Source organism: Lissotriton vulgaris, chromosome 2_1, assembly GCF_964263255.1.
Source record: "Lissotriton vulgaris chromosome 2_1, aLisVul1.2, whole genome shotgun sequence".
NCBI classification, from domain to species: Eukaryota; Metazoa; Chordata; class Amphibia; order Caudata; family Salamandridae; genus Lissotriton; species Lissotriton vulgaris.
The window spans coordinates 156158530-156181972 of record NC_141687.1 but is presented as its reverse complement, the minus strand read 5'-3'; the positions used below and the strand labels follow the sequence as shown (position 1 = coordinate 156181972).

Here is a 23443-nt window from a genome sequence, read left to right as displayed (position 1 = left end):
CGAGCAGCGGATTTTGCTCGCACTGTTCGCGTGAGTTCGCGCCCCGCGAATAAGTGCAAAATTGCAGAAATACGATTTTAGCAAAACTGAAAGTAACTACTTACCAGGTTCAAAAGTTCAGGCTCATCATTAGTAGCCATTTCCTGTAGTGCTTCCTGAGGGGCCCCTCCAGAGTTCAGTTGCCAGTTGAAACTATTATGTGACCCTGCTCTGAACCTCAGAATAGTTACACATATGCCACAAAGGTCCTGAATTACAGCTAAGGGAGACAAGCAGGAGCCAGGCTGGAAGTTAAAATCCATTAATCAGCCCCTAATTCATTATTGTCAGTTGGGGCAGGGCAGGTGTTGTAACTAATTTTGCAACAATGAAAGCACTTAGCAAGTGCAAAAGATCACTAATCAGGGCGCACTAAGGAAGCAGGTGCCAGCTAAAAAAATATTCTGTGACACATTAATCAGCCCCAAATTAATTCAGGTCACTTGAGGCAGGGAAGGTGTGCTTTGCTTTGCCGAAAATAATGTACACTGGACAACCAGAGGGTGTGGTGATGAAACAGAGGGTGGCATGGGTGGGCCAGAGGGTGGCATGAGTAGTCAGAGAGTGGCAGTGGTGACAGAGAGTGGCAGTGATGAAGAAGAGTGTCCCAAACAGGCTGGACACGTAGAAACAACAAGTTCGCGAAACTTGCGACCCGACAGGTAAGTTCGCAATTTGCGAAAGTGTACAAAACCCTCGCGAACTGGCAGAAACATGGGCGAACACAAAAAAAAAAATCCGCAAATTCGCGGGAATTCGCGGATTTTGCGGATTGCGAATCCGCAAATCCGCAAAATTCGCGAACGCGAGATCCGCAAAATTCGCTCATGCTTACTTGGCGCGCAAGGATGAGCTGCGCCTCCAGCATAAAACCTTTCCCCTCATATATAGATCTTTGGCATCCACGAAACATAGGGGAGTGGCTCTTCTCTTCCGTGCAGCGCTGCACTTTCAACCTGTGGACGTGCGCAGTGACAAGGATGGTCGCTGGCTGATGGTGAAGGGTCTTATTCATGGGAAGCTGTGCACATTTGTGGTGGTGTATGTTCCCAATGCTGGACAGAATCGGTTCCTACAAGGCTTACTGCAGAAGGTGGGTGACTTTGCTGAGGGACACTTGTTCTTACTGGGGGACTTTAATTTGGTGTGGAATAGAGAGATAGATAGCTCTGGCCCCCACAGGGCCGACACGGGTGTGTTCCCTGCTGAAACGCAGCGGCTGGTAGGGGAGCTGGGTTTATTTGATAGCTGGCGCTCCACACACCCCCTGTCCCGGGACTACACATTTTTTCTCACATGTTCACCACTCCTATTCACGGCTGGATCATATTTTCCTAAGTCAAGCTCTTAGGGGGGATGTCCTCGACTCTAGCATTTTTCCATTATCAGTCTCCGATCATAGTCTGCTCGTGCTCAACCTGCGCCGGTCGCCAGCTGGCGACGGGCAGCGGAAATGGTATTTCCCGGCTTCGGTGGTCAGGGACGATGCCTCAAATAAGGAATTGCGGAGAGCCATCAGGGTTTTTTTTGTTCTCAATCCGGTGTCTGATACTTTGGTTTCCACTACCTGGGACGCCTTTAAAGCGTCGATCAGGGGCACCTACTTGGCCCTCAATGCTCATCTTAATCGGATGCGGCGCCGGGAGCGGGAGGAGTTGGAGGCAGATCTGGCGGTCCTTGAACAGGCCCATAAACTTAATCCTTCGAGGTTGACCCTCCGTCCATTGACGGCGGTTCGGGGGAAATTGAGGGCCCACTACAATAATAGGGCGGAATTTACGTTGTTGAGGCTGAAACGCCTATCATATTCCCATGGGAATAAGGTGGGGAGACACCTGGCTCGTCAATTGCGGGACAAGAAGGAGCGGGAGTATATCGGAGGGATTCGCGACTCGTCGGGTGAATTGCAGTACCGTGACAAATCTAAAGCTGCCATTTTTGGCCGCTTCTATGTGGATCTCTATGCGGGGGACGTTCTTAACGCTGATGACCAACGGGAATATTTGCGGCGCCTGCCCATTCCACAGGTCTCTAAGGAGTGGAACGAACTACTGGAGGCTCCGATTACTAGGGAGGAGGTACTTGATGCCATCAAAGACCGGAAACTTCACAAGGCGCCGGGTCCAGATGGTTACACCGCCCTTTTTTACAAATCGTATGCCACTGAGGTGTGCGATTTTCTCGTTTCCCTTTTTAATGACATGGCTTGCACCAGCTCTTCAGCCGGCTCCCTCGCTGAGGCTGTGATATTGGTCTTGCCTAAGCCAGGGAAGGATCCTGCCCTTTGCTCCTCATTCCGCCCCATAGCCCTTCTTAACATCGACGCCAAGCTATACTCCGCGATCATAGCACACAGGCTACAGGATTTGATGCCGGGGATTATACATACGGACCAATCTGGGTTTATTAAGGGGCGCCAGACCCACGACAACACTCGGCGGGTGGTTCACCTGATAGAAAAGGCTGACAGGTTCCGAATCCCGGCGGTACTCGTCGGTCTTGACACTGAGAAAGCCTTTGATCGCGTGAATTGGGGCTTCCTGTTCAATGCCCTGACGGCTTTCGGTTTCTCGGACAAGTTCATCACTATGGTGAAGGCGAATTACTACAGTCCCCGTTCTCGGGTGGCGGTGAATGGCCATCTTTCAGCGTTCTTCCCGCATTCTCGCTGCACTAGTCAGGGCTGTCCTCTTTCCCCCCTGCTCTTCGCGTTGAGCATTGAGCCGTTAGCAATTGCGGTGCAGGAGCACGAGGGGATTCGGGGCCTTCCGTTTGCCGGGGAACAACATAAAATTACTCTCTTTGCGGATGATATCCTATTCTCTGTCGCGGATCCGGTACATTCGCTGCCGTGTATTTGGGAGGCCTTGTTGCGTTTTGAGGAGGTGGCCGGCTTCAAAGTCAATTACGACAAATCGTATGTCCTGAACCTTACGCTTTCACATTCAGAGGTGGAACGAGTGCGCCCCTTGACGCCACTGGCCTGGGCCTCCGGCTCGATCGTTTACCTGGGGGTCCACCTGACGCCTACGATTGGGAAGTTGTGCTCGGCTAACTTCCCACCTTTATTAGCGAAGACTCGAGCGGACTTAGAACGGTGGAAGCCTAAATACTTATCGTGGCTGGGCAGAATCCATGCCATTAAAATGGTCCTTCTACCTAAATACGTCTACCTCTTTCAGGCACTGCCTATTCCACACGACGGCGACTTCTTTCGACGCCTTAGGACCCAGATGCTACGATTTTTCTGGCAAGGGGGCCGGGCACGATTCTCCTTTGCGGTCTTGCGACGCTCACGGAGGGAGAGAGGCGTGGGCCTTCCTGATTTACAGCTGTATTACAAAGCGGCACAATTAAGAGTGCTGGTGGAGTGGTCCCAACAAACATCGGAGAAACACTGGCTGCACATGGACAGGAGTGTCGCTGGCAGATCAGTTTGGGACTTGGCCTGGAAGCCCAAGAAGGACCGGCCTCCGAACGCCTACATAGTACTCCAACTAGTACCACTCTGAAGGTCTGGGATACATTGGCTGCTGATGAGCGCTGGACCACGTTTCCTTCCCCATTCACGCCCCTACATTTTAACCCAGCCTTCTTGCCGGCGCTGTGGGAGGGGCCTTTCGACGTATGGAGGGAAGGAAGGTGGTTGCAGGGCTTTGACCCATCTATTTCAAGGCCATGAGCCCCTCTCCTTTGACAATTGCATGAGGGACTACGGTGTTCCGCCGTCTGAACGATATCGCCACATCCAATTACTCCACTGGGCCACGTCACCTGAGGTTCTTGAGGAGGCTATGAGACCCCCTTCACCCTTTGAGGCCTTCATACTCCGGACCTCTGCCATGAAAGGGGTCGTCTCCTTTATTTACCAGCTCTTGCTCACTTAAGCAGTGACGCCTCGTCCCCGCTACATGGGACATTGGGAGGAGATCTTGGGGAGAGATATCTCCGATAAAGAGTGGTCAGCGCTGTGGAGGGATGTAGCTGCATTTAATCATTCGTTGCACCTGAGGGAACCCCACCTTAAGACGCTCATGGACTGGTGCATGTGCCCAGCCAGACTGCATCGCATATTCCCGGTCACCTCTGATAGGTGCTGGAGGGGCTGTGGCCTGCTTGGGGATTTCCGCCACATTTGGTGGGATTGCCCGGTTATTCGGCCGTATTGGGAGGAGATTCTCTCACATATCAAGGATATACTTGGCTATCCTGTGGCGGACTCTATGGCCTCTGTTCTGTTGGGTCTTCGTGATCCAGCCCTTGAGTATCAGACGCGCGCTGACAAACAGATTCTGTGGCTCTGCCTTGGAGCGGCCAAACTTACTCTAGCCGCCGCCTGGAAAAAGACGGAAGCGCCGGCAATTTCCTTATGGCACGCACGGCTCTGGAGGCTGCTTAGTATGGAGAGAGTATGTATGTATGTATGTATAGGCATTTATATAGCGCACTACTTACCCGGAGGGTCCCAAGGCGCTTCGACCGCTGCGAAACCCTTGCTGGCTTCCCTGAGAGATGGTCCCTTAATGGGTATCTCCAGGGTGAGACCAGGCGGTCTGGTGGGGCCTTAAGTGAAGATGAGGCAAGCTAATGCCCAGAGTTGCTGAGTGTGATCGCTGATCAGAGTGGGCACCGAGGCGAGGGCGGACATCTTCCTGGGTAACTTCAAAAACTTCCAGTTCCGGTGGGGCCCCTTGGTTAGCTATCTTTCTAAAGGTCTACCTTCTGCAGTCTGTCCAGCCTCATTATGATCACTGCACCTCTTTCAGGTTTAGTGTGAGGTCCGTGTGTTTGAATGGCATGTCTGAAGTCACCACCACTGGGGAGGGGGGGGGAAGGAGGGGGGCTGTTTAGTTTCTTGGTTATTGGGCTTGTTGCGGCACCCACAGGGAAGTCCAAGGCTTTTCAATCTGGATACGATGATTTCCTGGGCACGGGAGACTATCCATCTTTGGCTTTACTTGGCGTACATTGCCCTTTAGCAGTATGCTCCTGCCACTATTGCACTACTGCCCTAAGGCATTGATTGGATTCGGACTCGATGCAACTTTGCTGCCATAGACTGCCGTTACTATTTGCTTTTTGATTGTGCCCCCTGTGTGGGGAGTTGTGCGGGGTCACCGCTGGTTTTTTTTTGTGTTCCTAAAACATAAAATAAAGATTTTACAAAATAATTTAAATTATTATTAAAGTTTTATGCATTGGTGGTCAGGAGTACTTGAGAGAATTATCATTAAAAGTATTATTATTATTATTGGTGGTCAGGAGTGCCTGAGAGGATTATTATTAACATTATCATTAAAATTATTAATATAGTATTATGCATTGGTGGTCAGGAGTAATTATTATTAAAGTATTATGCATTGGTGGTCAGGAGTAATTATTATTAAAGTATTATGCATTGGTGGTCAGGAGTAAATATTATTATAGTATTATGCATTGGTGGTCAGGAGTAATTATTATTAAAGTATTATGCATTGGTGGTCAGGAGTAATTATTATTAAAGTATTATGCATTGGTGGTCAGGAGTAATTATTATTATAGTATTATGCATTGGTGGTCAGGAGTAATTATTATTAAAGTATTATGCATTGGTGGTCAGGAGTAATTATTAATATAGTATTATGCATTGGTGGTCAGGAGTAATAATTATGATAGTATTATGCATTGGTGGTCAGGAGTAATTATTATTATAGTATTATGCATTGGTGGTCAGGAGTAATTATTATTAAAGTATTATGCATTGGTGGTCAGGAGTAATTATTAATATAGTATTATGCATTGGTGGTCAGGAGTAATAATTATGATAGTATTATGCATTGGTGGTCAGGAGTAATTATTATTAAAGTATTATGCATTGGTGGTCAGGAGTAATTATTATTATAGTATTATGCATTGGTGGTCAGGAGTAATTATTATTAAAGTATTAGCATTGGAGGTCAGGAGTAATTATTATTAAAGTATTATGCATTGGTGGTCAGGAGTAATTATTATTAAAGTATTATGCATTGGTGGTCAGGAGTAATTATTAATATAGTATTATGCATTGGTGGTCAGGAGTAATTAGTATTGCAGTATTGTGCATTGGTGGTCAGGAGTAAATATTATTACAGTATTATGCATTGGTGGTCAGGGGTTATTATTATTACAGTATTATGCATTGGTGGTCAGGAGTAATTATTATTAAAGTATTATGCATTGGTGGTCAGGAGTAATTGGTCAGGAGTAATTATTATTACAGTATTATGCATTGGTGGTCAGGAGTAATTATTATTACAGTATTATGCATTGGTGGTCAGGAGTAATTATTATTATAGTATTATGCATTGGTGGTCAGGAGTAATTATTATTAAAGTATTATGCATTGGTGGTCAGGAGTAATTATTATTAAAGTATTATGCATTGGTGGTCAGGAGTAATTATTATTATAGTATTATGCATTGGTGGTCAGGAGTAATTATTATTAAAGTATTATGCATTGGTGGTCAGGAGTAATTATTATTAAAGTATTATGCATTGGTGGTCAGGAGTAATTATTATTAAAGTATTATGCATTGGTGGTCAGGAGTAATTATTATTATAGTATTATGCATTGGTGGTCAGGAGTAATTATTATTAAAGTATTATGCATTGGTGGTCAGGAGTAATTATTATTAAAGTATTATGCATTGGTGGCCAGGAGTAATTATTATTAACGTATTATGCATTGGTGGTCAGGAGTAATTATTAATAAAGTATTATGCATTGGTGGTTAGGAGTAATTATTATTAACGTATTATGCATTGGTGGTCAGGAGTAATTTTAATAAAGTATTATGCATTGGTGGTCAGGAGTAATTATTATTAAAGTATTATGCATTGGTGGTCAGGAGTAATTATTATTAAAGTATTATGTATTGTGGTCAGGAGTAATTATTATTAAAGTATTATGCATTGGTGGTCAGGAGTAATTATTATTAAAGTATTATGCATTGGTGGTCAGGAGTAATTATTAATAAAGTATTATGCATTGGTGGTCAGGAGTAATTATTATTAACGTATTATGCATTGGTGGTCAGGAGTAATTATTAATAAAGTATTATGCATTGGTGGTCAGGAGTAATTATTATTAAAGTATTATGCATTGGTGGTCAGGAGTAATTATTATTAAAGTATTATGCATTGTGGTCAGGAGTAATTATTATTAAAGTATTATGCATTGGTGGTCAGGAGTAATTATTATTAACGTATTATGCATTGGTGGTCAGCAGTAATTATTAATAAAGTATTATGCATTGGTGGTCAGGAGTAATTATTATTAACGTATTATGCATTGGTGGTCAGCAGTAATTATTAATAAAGTATTATGCATTGGTGGTCAGGAGTAATTATTATTAACGTATTATGCATTGGTGGTCAGCAGTACTTAACATATACTATCACATACAAAAGGCATGCAGACACTAGCTCAAAGTACTGTCCATACAATGTGTAAAGTTGCTCTGTGGATGTTGCTAGCACAGAGCATCCAGCGGTGGCGCACATCCAGTCTCTCAGTTCCCGCAACATAGTTTGTTCGAATCAGGTCTCCCACTAGCGAAAATTATGCAATCAGCAGAATTATAATTGTAAATCATATTTATGCAGCGCTTATTACCTCGTAGCGCTTTCCGGCAGTAGCACGCTATTGCGGAACCCACGGCTAGATGCAAATAGGTAGTAGATTAGTAATTTGTGATTCCTTCTCCTTCGCAAGTTTATTAAATGTGTGCTCTTGCGATCGATGCAGTTACTTTGTAACTGGACGTGGTATTACTAGAGCCAGCGCGTGGACACGCCTGTGCTGACCATACATGAATACTTAATTCAATAAGTGGAATTAGTGCACACGGGCGGTGTAGCGTGCACTTTCACGCCCGGTTGCTCCCTTGGCCCCTTTCCAAACTGCATAGCGATTTATTTTTGGCGCCTGACAGCGCCTGACCCGCCGCGTCCTCGCAGCGGAGCCGGAGAGCGGGGGGATTCTCGGCAGACCTCGCGCCTCACGCGTTCTGTACCCGGACATAACTTCACATTTGAGCTCACGAAAAATGGATTTTGGGCTGCTTTCCTGAAGATTCCCCCAAAGGAATGGTGAGTGGCGCGCTGCAGCGAATGTCTGTTGTAACTTTAAATGTCGTACAATAAAAATAAAAAAAAATAGACTTTGTAACGTATTGATACCTTTAAGTAGTGCCAATTGTGACCTCAGTTTAATGAGCAGCATATGTACGTTGAACAGGGAAAGGCTTTTCAGGAGCATCCAAGGGCATTTTCATGCGCGAGCGCCTGTGTGTGTTAGATAAGCACAGCGCCTCAAGGCACGCGCCCCGTGTGCAGAGGTGCTGCTGAACTGTGTGTGTATGTGCCTTGGGGCTTGACTGCGGTGTCTGCTGGTGACAGCCACCCAAGGCAGACAGAACCGGGTGCACTGCAGACTCCGTGCCCTTCAAACGAGAAGGACCGCCTGCTTAGATCTCTGTACTGCGAAACAACTCACAGAAAGGGCTCTGACAGACTCCAGCAGGCAATTCAATGCAAAGTTTATTTCGCGTTTGTTTAAAATGCATCACAGTACATCCATAATACAACCCATAGAGTGCGCGCTGCAGACCGCAAGGTAAAGTTACAGCACAGGCCTAAAATTAAAAGAAATAATTGAAACATTTTGCGTCGAGGGAATAAAACATGGAATGTCTCATGTGCTAGATCAAGAAAATATAAAACGAGAGATGACAGTAAAACATGAGTAAAAACACAGATAAGACCAACATTCATTTAATATATATAAAGTGCTGTGTGGGCAGTGCAAATCTAGCCAGCGTCAAAGACTTGTCACTCGTTTGTGAACACATCGACCCAGAAATATAAGTTCATTAAGACTTAGGTGACAATCCATTGAAAGCCCCTACAGGTTTTTACTGCGGCTAGTAAAAAGAAAGCCATGGTAAAGTGAACGGACGGGGTTTCTACATTTTTTGCCACAAATAGGGCGAGTGTTGGGGAGTGGAGGCAACATTTCCTCAGAAAAGGAATAATAAATTGTTTTCTCTCCATTGCATACAAAGAACCAAAAAACTGTATGTGCAAAGTCGATTGAGCTGACTTGTTATTACATGGACATGGAGGAAGCTGAGTAAGTGAGATAAAGTTCTTTGGGTACCCGAACATAATCGGTATGTAATTTGATCAAAATCTAATTAAGATGACCAGTGCTGGGTGTTCTCTACGAAAGACACCAGCAGACTCCAGCAGACTCTAGCAGACTCCAGCAGACTTGAGCAGACTCTTCATTAAAACAAACGGAGACTTTCAGATATATTGTCCAACGACGGTAAAATATATAATTGCTCTACTAGAAAGGTATTATCTAATCAAAAAAGAAATCGTATTAACCATTTACTGTTATCATTTAAATATATATTATTAAGGAGCCATGTGGCAGCCCACAAGGGGTGTGATGTGGAAGCACTAAGTATATTTTATCAGCTACATGATAACATTCGAATTTATATCCATGTGTGGTTTGTGATGGTGCCTATTCAGGCTGGACTGTTTAATTTAGCCAACACATGGACAGTGTTATGCCTATGTCTATGTGGGGTTATTTATAAAGCATGACGGTTACTCCACGGAGTGTCCTTGCGTTGCTGCCGCAAGAGTGTAATTTACAAGATACATGCAGAGGTAGCCGTGAAACAATTAATTAACTCAGATGGCATTAGTCCTCTCTTCGTGCCTACATAAATCCTCTATTTGGAGAAAGCGTTGCTGCATTTAAAATGAATGGTTAGAATGGTGTCAATTTCATTCATAGCAAGCTTTGATAAAGGCATGTAGCCGAAACATGTCTGCTTGTCAAAAATAAAGATTTTGAATACTGGATCCTTTTGAGTGCCCCCGCTTTTCCTTTTGGAAGTGCTATGTGATTATATATATATGTATATATATATATATATATATATATACATATATATATATATATATATATATATATATATATATATATATATATATATATATATATATACACACATACATATATTACATATATATATACACCGACGCACCACCATGCTCTGGTGCACCATGGTCGTCAGCTCCAAATTAATATTGTATATAGCTATAAACCACGGCACCCCCTTAGTCTTTGGAGTGACCTATAGACGGAGTGTCGAAGCACGCCCAAACTCACAGATGAGCAGAAGTTCAGGCAATTGGGAGAGGGGAAGCAGTATTCATACTGCTATACAGAACCCAAGAACTGGATGCGGTATGGCCCCAGCGTGGGCTGCAGCAGGGCGCTGTCGTAGAAAAAAGTGACTGTGTAACTCGCTGGATACTGATGCACAATTGGTGATTTTGAGGGAACATTGACTTGGCTAATGGGAAGTGCATGGCGAATATGGTTTATGTGGCACACCCAAATGACTTTGCATTGAGGGCTATTCAACAGTGAGTATTAAACAGCACCCAGATCTATAATTGTTTTAACAAATTATGGGTATGAGATATCTCAGCAGTTCAGCTCACGCGCCCCATGTCTGCAACTGTTGTTTACCATTGAGGACGTTAATACTGTGACCAGTATATGGATTTTAATTGCCATTACACCACATGTTGTTGATGAAATATTTGTCCATCCACTGATGATGTTCCTGTAGTGTGGGTGTACATGAGAACTGTGCACTATTCAACAGGGGGTTGCAATTTTGCCATTATGATTGGTATTGATCTGTTATTTTGCACCCTTGCGGTGTAATGAGGGGATCCAACACTTGTCTATAGTATTTTACTGGAGACTCTGATCTTTAGTATCGCCATCGGGCTTGGTACTGAATTTAATGTATATGCTACATGTTATGCTGTTGCAAATTTAGCAGTGGGGTTCCCTGATAAATTGGATGGAAGGTAAAGAGCTGTCCGTCATGTTCAAAAAGGCTGGTTTCGTGGCCGAAAAGCATTCAGTATGGCAACCCTTCTTTTAAAGGTAGACACGCAATCGGATGTCCGGGCTATGTTGGTCCTGTTTTCTATTGTGGAACAGGTTATGGATTATTATATATTTATATATATCTATATATATATGAAGATGTTGATGCATACATTTCAGGACCCTGAAAGTTAGCCGCTGCTTGTCCATTTGAGCATTTACTGATCAACTAGTCAGGGACCAATACAGTTGTAAATGCACTGATAAGACTATTCAACAGAAACTTCTTTCAATGGACAATCCATTGCTTGAGGAAACCATACCTATGCCGAAAAGTATAGAAATGTCCAAAGTGTCACTAAAGGAACTTGAAGATAAATCTACAGAAGCTGTAGGGGCAGTTAAAGTCAAAGAGGATAAATCAGGCAAAGTACCACAAGGTGACAATAGGGCATTCTTCAAACATTAATAGAACAGAGGTTGTTTGGGTCCCAGGGATAATTTATAAGACCACTCAACACTATATTCCCCGAAAGTAACTAAGCAAAATACAAATAATAGTGGAGGGTCAAAGGAATGAATTTTCTGAAAAAACGACTATGTGTGAGAGTCAGTGGCAATAGTCCACTAATCTGGGTACATCATTCGTGGTTATTGAAAAATACCCATCAGTAGCTCTTCCTTGGCGCCCTTTTCATCATATGGGTTCCTTCTAACCATGAAGGATAGTATTTTGATATGGTCAATTGGGACAGCATAAGGACCAGTGATGATATAACCGGGTCACAGGGAGCTTCTGAAAAGCAGTGCGGGGGGGGGGGTGTGTGTGTTAGCGTGCAAAAAGTGCAGGATAGTGACATTAAAATTAGATAACCATGAGGAAAAATTATTTATTAGAGACCTCAGTGTTTCTAAGATTTTAAAACGAGCGAAATTGGTAGTTTCACCTAATAGCTACCAACAGGTTGGTCGACATGACATGTTTCAGCAGATTTTTGGATCACAGAGGTATCCACTGCATTCCTCAGGACCTGTATCGCTACTGCTAGTAGTGTATTATAAAATAATATATAAAAAGGAAATCTTTCACCTGGGTACTAATGGAGGATCATTCTCCCAGCTAGGAAGTCCAGTGTGAGACAGACATAGTCGAAAAAAGAACAGAAAAAACAACAATTAGTATATCTACAATATCCAGAGCACTTGCATGGTATATCATATCAGTAAAGAGAACCACATGTGTTATCCTCTTCGTAGTACTTTAATTCCTACTTTTAACCACCATACCTCGAAATGATATGTGGTAGGACTCTCACTTACCATATTGTGCAGGAGAGTACTGCCTCACCTCACCTGGCTCACAGCTCAGGTAATTGAAGCACCGCTCTAAAATGAAAAGAAAGACATACAAAGACACGTCAGCATCCGCTGACTTCACACTTAATCACAACTTATTCCGGCGTGCTTGCGGGTTTAAAAGGCCGATGTGCCCAGTTTAGGGCCTTGGCAGAATTAAATATCATTGTAAATGCCAAACCTCCGTTAGTGGAGAGGAATGTCTCTTGTCAGTTATTTTTAAGAACAAAGACGGTGAGATTTGAAAACGGCATCTAAGTGTACCCAAAATCACCGCCTAGTCGTGACTTATGGAAGGTGAGCCATAGAGAACAGGCCCGGCGTCTGTTGGTATCTCTTAATCTTTATGGACTCACGTTAGATTAAACACGCGCTAGGTCTCTGCCCCAGGCATACGGCGTAGGACAGTGTTAATCGCCATGTGTATTCCGCCGCTTTTAGTGAAAGGGAAACACATACGCTCCCGCTCACTCAGCGTTTAAATGCTACAGATCGGGCGGGTGCAAGCTCTCGCCCTCAGCGCTGTCCTGCTCTCCTACTCTGTACGGGTCTCAGAAGAGCGCGCGCATATGATTGTGGAAAACTCGTATAAACGCTGGCAGACAGGCATAGAGCAATTGTCTCTTACCTGTCCGTCGGTACTTCCAGCGTCCCTCTGGCTGTAAGGGGAGGTAACGCGCGTTGTTAGGAGCAACAGTTATGCTTCCCTCGCTAGGCGTGTCCCATCACGCCCTCTGCCCTGAGGATTATGGGGCATGTAGTTCAAAGGCACAGGTGCCTGTTTATTTGCGTAATCTGTGGCGCTAACAATGTAATTTCATAGTCAGATACACAAGAAAACGGACCAGTAGACACTGCAAAATAATTTAACTATTATAGAGTTAGGAGTGATAACAGGCTTCTCCAACAAGAAGATATACACAGTCGATTGTTGTGGAATATGTAATATCATAATTCATAGTGTGGATGGCAAAGTTTTTCATAATAGAATCCACCTAATCAGGCCCATCACTGTGTGAAAGATCATAAATAATGTAGATATCATCATAAGGAGAGGGCAAACGTAGCCTTTTATCCTGGTCAGAACTAATGCCAAAACCCTGAATGGTTTAGTGTGTTCTAAGTCTACCATCACACTAATATAGTGGATTGAAGATCAGAGTGACATCCACGGTATGTCATCATTCAGCCCATCTTTGTCTGAGTTCAGGGTATATACCCATTTCTGTTCTTTTTTGAACAAAAACTTGTTTATGTCTGTCACATGATTGGGTATCAGTGGTTGTTCAAGCACAGTCCAACGAAAATCGTTTGGGCCATGTCCCACCTCCAAAAAATGGTTGGTCATTTTGGTAGACTGTTTGCGACACCTAATAGTGCTCTTATGTTCGGAAATGCGTGTCTTCACTTTCCTTGTCGTCATCCCCACATATTTGTACTCACAGGGGCAAACTATTAGGTAGATGACATTTAGACTGTTACAGTTGGTAAAACGCCTTTGTTCCCACAGACGCCCACCCCCAATGTCAATGGTTGTGGATTTGGAAGTCAGCGGACATGCAGCACAACTCCCACAGGGATGGTGCCCTGTCACGGCTGGCATATCCCAGAGTGTTCCTACTGCTCTGGGGATCACTGATCTGGGTCTGGTGTGGACCAGTTGGTCCTTTAGATTTCTACCCCTTTTAAAAGCAAACAGAGGGGGAGGCAGGCTGTCATTGCCCGTATTCAGAATACTCCAATGCTTCTTTATGATCTTTTGAATCTGATTGGAGCGAGTGCCAAACGTATTGACACAGGTGATCCGGGGTTCTTGTGTTTTGAGTACCGATGGCTCCAGAAGACTTTCGCGGTTGTTGTTGAAAGCCCTCTTTTTTGATCTTCGTATCAGATGTTTAGGGTACTTTTTCTCAAGTAGATTGTTCTCCAATATTTTAGCATGGTTGTAGAAGCTCTCCTTGGTAGAACAATTCCTCTGTATTCTCAGGAATTGTCCGTAAGGCAAGTTGTCTCTCAGAGCTTTAGGGTGACAGCTCTCATAGCTCAGTAGAGAGTTTCTTGCCATCGGTTTCCGGTAGAGTTCCGATTGGAGACCTGTTAAGGTGACATTAATCTTAAGGTCCAGAAAAGCCAGGTGTGTTTTGCTGTACTCAACTGTGAACCGAAGGAATGCATTTCTGCTATTCAGCCATACGTGGAAGGTTTTTAGGTCATCCACAGTACCGCGCCAGTATTCTTCAAACAACCTATTGCATGCTGTAGGTGTGGTAATACTACTCATGCTAAGGGAAACAAAGGATGACCTGCACAAAATGTTACATGGTGATTGTGTGGCAAAGTGGGTCATTTGACCAGGGTGTGCCAACAGTGTTGGCAACTTTCAGAGCATTCGCACAAATGTGAATAATACCAGTGTGGCCGAAGTGGAATATGATGAAGTGGAAAAGATACATGATGATCTTAGAGATATGGTCATGGCTGTTACAGATGATTCTGTAATAAAGGGTGAAGCTTCAACATGTGATGAGCCTTATGTGAAAATAGGTATTGGAGACAAACAAGTCAATTTGCTGGCAGATTCTGGTGCCAGAATAACCACGATTACTCAAGAGTTGTTTGGAGAGGCTTGATACAACCAACCATTGAGGCCACCTGTCAGGTCACCAGTGTCTTAGGTAGGATGCAAAATAGACCTTGCTGGATAGTTTGAAAATATGTAAGAGTTCAGTGTGAGGAAAATTCTGGGAAAAGTTTATGTTTCAATCAAAGGCTTTTTGATTTTAGGGCGGTTTCACCAGGGTCTGTTCCAAATGGTTTTAAGACCAGGCCCCAAAGGTCAAGTTTCAGTTGTTGAGTCAAGTGATGTCACAAAAGATCTTATAAAACACTATCTGTAGGAAAATAGGATCTGTTTTCATGGTCACCCCCACTTTTAGCTGCTGTCATGATGTTTTTTCTGACTAGTCTGACTGGGATCCTGCTAATCAGGGCACCAGTCTCTGTGCTTCTTTCCTAAATAGGACATGGTGAGTACTCAGGTACCCTCCAGATTGGCTACTGGTGTACCAGGGTAAGTCCCTAGTATATGGTACTAAGGTACCCAGGGCATAGGTGCATTAGAGGTCTCCCATGGGCTAAAGCCTGTATTATGCCACCCACGAGAGAGCACTCAAATTGGGACTCCAGGCCTGCCATTGCAGCCTGTGTAAGCTAGTGCTAGCACCCCTTGCAACAGAAATAGTTTTCCCTATAGCTGATGTCACTACACTTAAAACATATAAGTCACCCCTAAAACAGGCTTTTCAATCCTGAAGGCAGGGTGCTGGGTCTTAAGTGTGAGGGTTCCCCTGAATGAGTCGGGCACCCCTAAAACCTTCGGGTCCATTCAAGTGCATCAGCCATTATGACATACAGAGTGGCCATGCGTCATTACGCGATGACCGTCTCTAAACTGGCTGTAACAAACCCTGTCATGTTTTGCATCAAACATGTTGTTTTCATACCCCCACACCATAAATGGTGTGGGAGGTATGATTCCATTCACTCTAAAGCTCCTCCAGGTGTGCTCCCGGTACCAGTCTTCTAGAACCGGACAGCAAGCTAGGGCTGCTGTCGACCAGAGACATGGTTCTGCCCTCCTGCTGCTGAGCCAAGCTCGAGTAGGGGAAGGCAGAACAAAAGATATCCTGTCACAGGGAGGTGAGACCACCTCCCAGACAGGGTTTAGTGTATTGGAAGATGATGGGGGTGCCTGCCAGTGCCACTAACACTGCTTGAAGGAAACATTTGATGCCCTACTTGCATACTCCAGTTCAAACCAGTTCAGGGAGCCATTGGCTCCTGCTCTGGCACGAAACTGGACAAAGGACATGGAGTATCCTACCCACTGTCCAGCCCGTCCTCTGGGAGGGACCCCTTAATCGTTCCGACCCTTTCCTAAGGGTACTTAAGGGCTTACCTGTGGTTGGGTCCCTAGATTCGTCGTGAGACAAGATTCAGATCACATCCCACTTCAACTTCGCCCGCATGGACACTCTAGACTTCGCTTTGGGAACTGAGACTGCAACGGGGAAGATTCCAGATGCTCCTGGTCCTGTAGTCCTGCTGGTCTTCTGCAACATCTGTTTCTGTGCTTTAAATAGGTTCGTCACCAAGCCTGTGGACATCCAAGACACATGAAAAAATCTCCTTTGGAGTGAAGGAGTCACTCCCCTGCATTTGCAGGCACTGTAATGTAGCTGACTGGTCTGCTGATCCTGGGCTCCCATGGATTCCGAAAGGCTCAACAACACAGGTGGTGGTTCGGCAACTCCCTCAATGCCTGCACTGTCTTCATACTGAGTTTGAGGCCAGTATCCCTCGTCAGAACCGCTGGAACAGAACCCCTGTGCACCTTGTTGACTTGCCCATTGCCAAGGATTGTTGGCTCTCTCCTCCAGAGATCTTCAGGCTCCAAGAAGCTCCAACCTCAAGCAACTCCTGCAGCCAAGATCTTTGCCCTCACCACTTCCTCTGCACCGTGGGCCTTCTTCATTGGTGAGCTGCTAAAGGTCCTCTTGCAGCTCATGTGTCTTCGTCCTGTGGGTCTTCTTGAGGGTCTTCTTTGGCTCCCCTGCTTGCTCGGGCCTGCTCCGACTTACCTGCTTGTGGCGAGACACTTGGACCTTGCTGGTCTCAACACTGCACCTTTTTCATCAACCATGTTGTTTGCTGAAGGCATGGCTTATAGGTGCCCCTGCCGGACACTGTCACCATTTATCCCGACATCCAATGTGGGGCAGCTTGTGATTGGCTCCTAGTCTTCTACAGCATCGCCTGGTCCGTACTGCTGCAACTTCAAGGGCACCGTCAACCTTACCTGCATCCCCGACATCAGTGGGCATTTGTCTTCTGTGCCTCCTGGTCACTTCTGGGTGGCGTAGACTCTGTCCCCTCTGCTTGCAGGTACCTCTCTTCCTGAATCCACCTTTGGGTTCCTCCGGACTCCTTCATCTTCTTCTCCAGCGCCATCTTTCCTGAAGTCCTCTATTGTGGTCTATGGTGGTTTCCGGCATCACTTGACACCTATGCATCCGGCTTTCCTGGTGCATAGGTATCCTGGTTCCTGGGGTATCCACAAGAGGGGTGACTCTCCAACCTTCCATCTTCCACAAGGTTTCTTCTGGGTCTGCTGGGAAGGGTCCTTCTTTAAAAAAGCAACTGCTACTTACCTATTGACTAACATAGAGCACGCAGTTGTGTTCCCACTCTGCACATGACCTCCGTGGGTTCCTAGATACTCACCATGGGTGATTCCTTCGGCCCCTAGTTCTTCTACGTCTTCTGGGTCTATTCTTCACTTTAGTCGTGGTTCGCATTCCACTCTTTTAATATATGGTTTGGTCTCCTCCTGGAGACCACTGTGTATTTCTGCTACGTACGTGCTCTGTTTCCTAAGTATTGTGTGTATTGTGTTTCTATCTCCTGGTAGGAGATAGTTCAAAGGTGTTAGTGAGTGTTTGTAATAAAATGCACATTTTTATAACTACACTATGTGACTCTTTTTCACTTAACCTACACCATAAGATTAAGTACTGGTAAAACAAGCTGCTTTACATTCCTTCTGGACTAAGCCTGAAGGCTGCTCTCCACAGCCACCACGGTTGTCTAAGACAACAAAAATCATCATAAGGGTCGATTAGTGTAGGGTGCTTCACTTACATAAGTGAGCACCATATACTAAGCCAACCTCTCACACTTTCTTTCAGTCTTTTCTGCACAGATAGGCACAATTAAGGGGTTCACATATCATATCAAAGTCAGGGATGGAATATTCCAGTCAAACACAAATTGAGAATTGTCCCATTTAGTGTTAGAGAGACATTTGAATGGAAATTAACTGAATTGCGTGAAAAGGGTATGATCGAGCCAATTGAATCTTCATAGTGTTGTCACCTTTGGTTGTAGCAAGAAAGAAAATAGGGGAATTGGGTGCATGTGTGGATCTTCTCAGTTTGAATAAGCATATTTGGATAGATTCCCATCCTCTTCCAAACATCACTGAATTGTTAAGCATGATTGGTGGATGCAAATGGTTCTGAAAACTTGATTTGGTATCAGCACATCTTTAGGCTGTTTTTGATTCCTCCTCAGAAAACCTAACAGTGTTTGTATCCTCTATAAGCACATTCCAATACTGCAGAATGCTATTTGGATTTGAGTCAGATGATGCAGTTTTTCAGAGGCTCATGCCCCAGATGTTCCAAGACGTCAAAGGTGTAGCAGTATTTCAAGACGACGCATTGATCTATGGGGCAGCAAGGGAAGAACACAACAATATTTTAACCGAAGTTTTGAGCATTATGCAAGATACAGGTGTGGCATAAAAAATTGAAAAGTGTCTATTCTTGAAAGACAGAGTAGAGTATTTGGGGGCATGTGGTTTCCGAACATGGGGTTGAACTAAGGTCTTTGTGAATTTTATTCAAGGTTTATATCAGACTACACGCCGAAAGTAATATCTCTGTCCTGTATGTTGAAAAAAAATATTCATTTGTGTGAGACAAGGCTTTTGATTGGATCAAATCCCAGTTGGTAGAGTCAAAGATTTTAAAGCCATTTAATCCTAAAGTAAGTTTTACTGTGACAGTTGATGCTAGCAGTTTTGGCCTGGGAGCAGTCCTCACTCAAATGTGGGATGGTGAGAATACATTGGGCGATGCTCCAAGAGTCAGAAAATGTCATCCTTGTATATGAGAGAATCACTTCGTTTTGCAAACAGATCACAGCCCACTGTATTCTATATTGTCAGGGATAGTATCAAGGCCTATAATCCATGTATTGCTATGTTTTCCACAAATCTGTTGTGATTTGATTTTGTAGTTTTGTATCTGCCTAGTAACAGAAATATTAGGGCTAATTACTTATGTCGGTTTACCAGGGGCCTAGCTTCGGGCAGGGGGGACTGTTACACCCCCTAATAAATGTACTTTCTGGTAAATAGTTGGGTGTAGGTGATTTCAGTCAGGTAGGGTGAGGTGTCTGTCGGATTTCACAATGAATTTTGTATACACAGAGACAAAAAAGTACACACACACTCTCTCTCTCTCTCTCAGTCATCAAAAGTGTTGCTTATTTTACAAAGTATTGTGTAGTCTCTCCCTTGGTCCCCCCTCCAATCTGCATTCCTTTCTCTTTACACTACCCCTTAAAACCTGTCATGCACCCTGCTTACCGTGTAATGTGTTTATCATATGCAGACATGATTGTTGGAAAATCTGAAGCTCACACCCTCTCAATCTTATTGACCAAGCTAAGCCCCTGAGGTTCCCAGTCTAGGAAGTTGACAGAGATATTAGTTGATAAAGAGGAACAAGAGAGTTGCTTCATAGCATCCATTGATTGACGATTCCCTGGGTAAAAAATGCTATGCCCCGCCCTCCCTATCGATGTGTTCTAATGCGCCGTAACAATGATGGAAAAATACATTTCGTGAAATTGTACAATATATAACATACAACTCAATATTTGCAACATTTAAAAGATGTTACATAAGGAAAATGTTCCGGAAATACATAAATCGTGTCCGTAAGTTGCCAAATGTTCACTCGCAAGTTTTTTCTGTTCCTTTGATGTGCCTCTCACGTGTGTTCTCATATCCATTTTTAGTTTCTTATCAGATAATCTTTTTTATTGGTGCTACTTGCTAGTAGGGCAGTCAAGTCCAATTCCATTCATCAAAGATAGCCGTGCACTCCATTTTTGACAATTTACTCCTTTTTGACAATGTTTTTCCAAGCTCTACATTGTGTGCGTGCTCTCTCGAGTACGTGGTCTGCCCCTTTTCACATCGGTAATTTGCAACATTGGTAATTTTCACGAAATGCAAGCAAGAACGTGTATTGGAGTTGTGAAGGTATGAGGTTTGGTGAACGTAATCTGGGGAATGGCAAGCCTGTCATGGGGTGGAGAAAGGACAAGCAGAGAAGGGTTGAAGATTTGGGGTGTCTTTTATAGTCAGGAAGTTTGAAATCATAGAGTAAACATGCTGGGTAAAGGATTCGCCAGGTTTAATTACGGGAGCGTTCAGCTCCGGATTTAGAGGGAGAGCGCTGGGCATAGGCTAACATTAAAATACAGAACGATATTGTCGGTAGGATAATGGAAAGTGTTTATTATAGAGGTTTGAGGTCAGATTTTAACAGTAATGTTTTTTACTTTGTAGTGAACCCCTGAGGAAGGACTTGCGGGGAACGGGATTTTGATATCAATTTATGATTATGATAAATTTAATAAAGAATCCCATTCATCTGTTTTTGGATCGTTGATATCTGTCATTGAGGAAAGGACCACCCCCGCATAGGTTAGACAAACCCCATTAACTGACGCCACTCTGAAGAACCACTTACAACTGATGAAGTTTCAAAAGTTTATATAAAGATTAATTTGAATGCGATACAATCCACTCAGGATAAAATCTCAAAAGAATACAAACTACAAAATCGATCACAATATCCGTCGCTTTAAGCTTTGGTGTGAAGTGGTTCCTTCTGCGTCATCTGCAGTAAGATAAAAACAATAATCGAGTTAAAACTGTCCCTACTCTATGCTATGTGACAATCCTACTTCGCAAGTTTTCTTCCCTAAAAAGGTGTCAGCAGTTTGACTCCCTAAGAAGTTCAAACTCTCTACAACCTCTAAAGGAAATCTTAAGTTTCAGAAGCAGTACCCTATCTGCCTACCCATCCGCTCTCTAAGGGTCCTCGGCCTACTGCTCCCTTGCGCTTCTGATGTCTCAGCGCATCTGCTCAAGGCATCTACCTTTCGCCCTTGCTCTGAGCAATTCGTCTCGCTGTTCCTAATCTCCCAAATGCTACCTCATCGCTGATTGCTCTTCCCTGATTGCTCACTCCTCCCCGGGGTGCTGTCCCTAAAATACACAATCACCGTGTGGGTGGAACGCCCCTTGACGCCCACCACGGACTTTCCCCGATGATGTCAACTTCCTGCTTCTTCCATTGGTCACTCCTCGCGTCGTCCGTTAAGTTGACCCTTCTCCTTTGGATGTCATCTTCATCATTTCATCGTCGACATTTATCGATTCTTTCAGATCATGTAACATAGAAACTTTGAACAAGGCCTTTACTTTATGTCTCTTAACTTGACCCTGATAGGTCATGTGAATGATCTTGTCAAAACATAAGCCACCTAAAAAGTGTCTCTACTCACGTTCGAGCAACAAGCTCCGTCCGGCATTGTCACCTTAAATCTAACAAGTGCTAGACTTCTCGGCTCTCATGTCCACATCAAGCTATTTACGACCTTCACAAGACCACTAAATTACATTTCATGTGACTATGCTCCTTCGAACTCTTGACCAGTTAGGTTGCGTACATAAATGACCTAACTCTTCTAGCATTCCTACAAAAGCCCTCTACACAGTATAACCTTTGGCATACATTTAGATATATTCGTATTTCAGCAAAGCCTTGTTTATACTTAAACATTCTAAGAATATATACTACATCAAGTACATGAAATACATTGAGTACGACTACATAGAATATAACTATACATTTTCCTTGGTTACATCTTTATGTGAGTTCTCTTATACATTTATCCACGTTTCTCAACGTTTACGCCTTTCCATGTTACATTTCTCTCGCCGCTTTTCCCCAATGCAAAGTTACACATTTAAAGTTACACACGTACACGAATTCTACTGTGCACGTTTTCTACATTTCCTAAGCATTTCTACACATTTCTATACATTTACCCTTCATGTATACGGGTCTTCTAAACCTAATGCATTTTATACATATGAATACATTTACGTTTCCTATATCATGTTATCACATCCATTGGCCTTTATGCTATAGTCGCCAATTTTACATCACGATACACGTTTCATTCCTACGTTTATAACATACACGTCTAAATATGGCTACTATATACTTCCTATTCAAATTGCGCTCTCTCAGTTCCCCCCTTTGATGACTTTTAGGAGTCATCACTAAAAGCAATTTGAATACGTCCGTTATATAGAACTAGTTACATCAGTTCCCCTTTTTATCGACTCAAGTGTTCTCAGACTTTTATACTGTTGATCTTGTAGAACAGCTAGTCTCCTTTCTTGTTCTCTCATCGATCTTTGTAACTGGTTCGACCTATACCATTTATACAATTTTACTAATCCTAATAGTGTAATTATACAAATTAATACTATTAATACAGGCTTCAAAATATACCAAAATATACTTTTGCCTAGATTAGCAAACCAACTTCCAACTTTTCCCACTCCATTTCCTACTTTTTCCCAAACATTTATTTTCGACAAATCTTCAATTTCTTGATGAATCTGTGTAATGTTCTGTATGACTTTTTCAAGTGGTTTTGAATTATCAGGAATATAAGTACAACATTCCTGAACTTTCAAAGCTTTACAAACTCCGCCTTCTTTTGCTAATATTACATCTAAAGCAAGTCTGTTTTGTAAAACCATTGCTCTAATCGACTGCATCTCACCTTCCACTAACATTAAAGATCTTGCAGTGCTGGCAGACAATCTATCCACGACTGTCGCTAACCTTCTAATCTTAACATCGTTAAGAATCAAACCTAACAATGGAAACATCGCTCCAAATACATCTCCTACTACTTCTGCATCTCCTACTTCCCTTTTCGTCCTCCTCGAAGCCTTTCCTTCTATTATCGCCAAATCCTTTGCATGATATATTTTGGGGAAGACAATTGCCAAGTAACACGAACCATACCAATTATCTGGAAGTTTTACATAGGCATTTCTCCCACATACAAAATACACATTCGGAATAGCTTGCATTCCTTTCATAAAATCCTTTGTGTAGTACTCCAGTCTAAAAGAGTGCTCACAACTAACTTCACCTACAAATTCACTCTCATAATACGTTTTGCTTCGAGTTAAACATAACTTTCCTTTCTGCGTTCTATCCAATGCTATTGGACCATTACTACCTTTCTTTTTGTGTGCTTTCTCTTCTTCCGTCCAGTCCGTTTTCCACTGTCCTGACATTTTTAGAATTTTCTGCCGTCTGCATCGATCATCTACCTGTGCTATAAACCTTTTCTCTACTTCTGATACTTT

At 43.5% G+C, this 23443-nt stretch overlaps 1 protein-coding gene across 1 annotated transcript in view; it reads left to right on the top strand.

Annotated features, from left to right (window-relative positions):
* The first annotated feature begins 8014 nt into the window (after positions 1 to 8014).
* The window catches only part of LOC147729732 (phosphorylase b kinase gamma catalytic chain, skeletal muscle/heart isoform-like), a 229995-nt gene continuing 214566 nt past the window's right edge, over positions 8015 to 23443 (top strand). The window contains exon 1 of the mRNA XM_086954616.1: positions 8015 to 8147. The gene's annotated coding sequence lies outside the window, so the exon portion shown is untranslated. The remainder of the gene's footprint in view (positions 8148 to 23443) is intronic.